Source organism: Triticum dicoccoides, chromosome 2B, assembly GCF_002162155.2.
Source record: "Triticum dicoccoides isolate Atlit2015 ecotype Zavitan chromosome 2B, WEW_v2.0, whole genome shotgun sequence".
In the NCBI taxonomy this organism is placed as follows: Eukaryota; Viridiplantae; Streptophyta; class Magnoliopsida; order Poales; family Poaceae; genus Triticum; species Triticum dicoccoides.
In genome coordinates, this window is record NC_041383.1 from 498,293,807 (window position 1) to 498,297,026 (window position 3,220).

Below are 3,220 nucleotides of genomic sequence, written 5' to 3' on the forward strand. Positions count from 1 at the left end.
GGTGGCTAACATACGCAAGTGAGAGCGAGAAGAGAAGCAACGCGTCGATCGAGAAGCTAGAAGTGATCAAGAAGTGATCCTGAAACTACTTACGTCAAGCATAACTCAAACCGTGTTCACTTCCCGGACTCCGCCGAGAAGAGACCATCACGGCTACACACACGGTTGATGCATTTTAATGAAGTCAAGTGTCAAGTTATCTACAACGGGACATTAACAAATTCCCATCTGCCTCATAACCGCGGGCACGGCTTTCAAAAGATTATATACCCTGTAGGGGTGTCCCAACTTAGCCCATCACAAGCTCTCACAGTCAACGAAGGAATAGACCTTCTCCCGGGAAGACCTGATCAGTCTCGGAATCCCGGTTCGCAAAACATTTCGACAATGGTAAAACAAGACCAGCAAAGCCGCCTGATGTGCCGACAAATCCCGATAGGAGCTGCACATATCTCGTTCTCAGGGCAACACCGGATGAGACTAGCTACGAGTAAAACCAGCCCTCAAGTTTCCCCGAGGTGGCCCCGCAGGCAGCTCATTTCGGACCAACACTCGAAGAAGCACTGGCTCGGGGGGGGGGGGTTAAATAAAGATGACCCTTGGGCTCGCGAAAACCCAAGGGAAAAAGGCTTAGGTGGCAAATGGTAAAACCAAGGTTGGGCCTTGCTGGAGGAGTTTTATTCAAAGCGAACTGTTAAGGGGGTCCCATAAATCACCCAACCGTGTAAGGAACGCAAAATCAAGGAACATAATACCGGTATGACGGAAACTAGGGCGGCAAGAGTGGAACAAGTCACCAGGCATAAGGCCGAGCCTTCCACCCTTTACCAAGTATATAAGGTGCATTAATTAAACAGGAGATATTGTGATATCCCAAAATATCCATGTTCCGACCAGGAACAAACTTCATCTTCACCTGCAACTAGCAACGCTATAAGAGGGGCTGACCGAAAGCGGTGACATAGCCAATCAACGGTTTGCTAGGACAGGATGGTTAGAGGTTTGACATGGCAATGGGGAGGCATGATAAACAATGGCAGGTAGAGCTAACATAGCGAAAGAGCGAGCAACTAGCAAAGCAAAGATAGAAGTGATATCGAAGGTATGGTCATCTTGCCTGCAAAGTTCTCAGAGTTGTCGAAGGCTTGATCCTCGTAAACGTTCTCAACAGGTTCCTTGTTCACGTGCTCGTCTCCCGGCTCTACCCAAAGCAAGAACACAAGCAAGGAACCACAATAAATCACGGTGCAATGCACAAGCAAGATGATGCAATACATGTCATGATATGCGAGATGTGATATGCAATGCATATGCGTGCTTCGGGAGGAAAAAGGATGAACAAGGCATCAACTTGGCAAACCAAGTATGCCGCTGGAAAGATGAGATGATTTCGGTTGAAATCGATATAAAGATCGCCGGGAACGGATGCACGGTTTGCAAATAGCAAGCAAGACAAGAATGGCACAAAGCTGCGATTAACAGCACGATGCTACTTAGCATGCAACAAGAAACTATGCTACAGCACCCCAACATAAAAAAACATATGGCAGTGATCTACAGGAGATGCTTTACAAAAGAGGAACACTGATCTACGGCTAAATCGCATCATAACAGGTTCAAACAAGCATGGAGAAAGTGCAAAAAAATTATCAGGCTAGACATGGCATAAACAACATCACGGAGCAATGTTCAGAGCAGGTTATCAACATGCTACTGGAACTTATAATAGCAAAATAAGGCATGGCATGAATCTACTCAACGCATAGATCAAAAGTCCCTTACTGACCATAAGCCAAAAAGGACCAGAAAATATGATGGCACCCACGTAAACATAGCAAGTTCCGTTAACAGATTTCAGCAAACAAAACATGGCATTGACATAATTACGAAGGCACCTTCGTGAGCTCGATGCACTCACTACAGAGCACCTCATGATAAACTAAGCATACATCCATGAAGAAGACATGTCATGGAAGCTATACATGGCAAGAAACAACATCATAGCATATCCGGACCAACTACAACAACCTTGGCCAAATTGAATAACATGTAAACAAACTGCCAGGAAACATTTTTAAGAAAAAGTAGAGCACGAAAATGATATGCTAGACTACTCCATAATTGCAACCAGGACCATGGATGGATAGAGAATAACCATGTGTTCAAAACACCCTTACTAAAGTATCTCAAATTATGCATGGATCTCTCTGTAGCAACATGTTTACATGGCATCAAAATTACAGCAGAATAGGAACTAAAATCAGCATAATCACGAAGCCTACTTTGCATGCTTGTGCTAGTCACCACATTGATCACAAAAATACATGGGAAGCACCTCTGTAAAGAAGACATAGCCTAGTTCAAAACACATTTAGGGATCAACCTCATAGGATGCACACATCAATCATGGAAAAAATGACAAAAGAGCTCATTCTGATAAGAATCTGAAACTAACATTATGAAGCCCTCTTCCAACAGCATTTCGGGCATCAAGATGAGCTCAAATGTAAATGATGCAATGGAATGAAATGATGTACTCTTTGAGACGAACAATTCGGTAAATCACACGCCCAAAACGGAGCAATGGGTGTGAAGATGTAATGCGATGAAGATGCAACAAAATAATGGCAGAATATGACTGAAAAACAGGGGAGAAGAAAGTCAACCGTAGCGATTTTGGATCTGAGATCCAGATCGAGGGTTTCGCCGGAGTTCCTATACGCCGGAGGTGAGGGAGGAGGCCGGGGCATCGTGGGAGAGGCGGAGGCTCGCCGGGGCGCGGTTGCCAGCGTGGTTGAGGGAGAGGCGGCGGTGCTCGGCGTCGAGGGGCGCGGTGGCGGGGCAGGAGCGGGCGGCCGGCGGCGCGCGGGCCGGTCGGGCGCGGGAGGCGAAGGCGCGGGCCGCGGGGGCCGGGGACGGGCCTCGCGGGCCTGGCGTGGCCGGCGGCGATGTGGGGCGCGGCCTGCCACGTGGCGCGGCCTGATTCGTCCGGTGGCGCGGGCGGACGTGTCCGGCCGTCCGGATTTCGTCCGGCGGCGCGAGGGGAGCGGGGAGACTAGGGTTGCGTCCGGAAATTCGGGGGAGTGCACATATTTATAGGTAGAGGGAGCTAGGAGTGTCCAAATGAGGTGCGGTTTTCGCCCACACGATCGTGATCCGACGACAGAGAGCATGGAAGTGACTTAGATGGGTTATTGTGCTGTTTTGGAGGGGTGTTGGG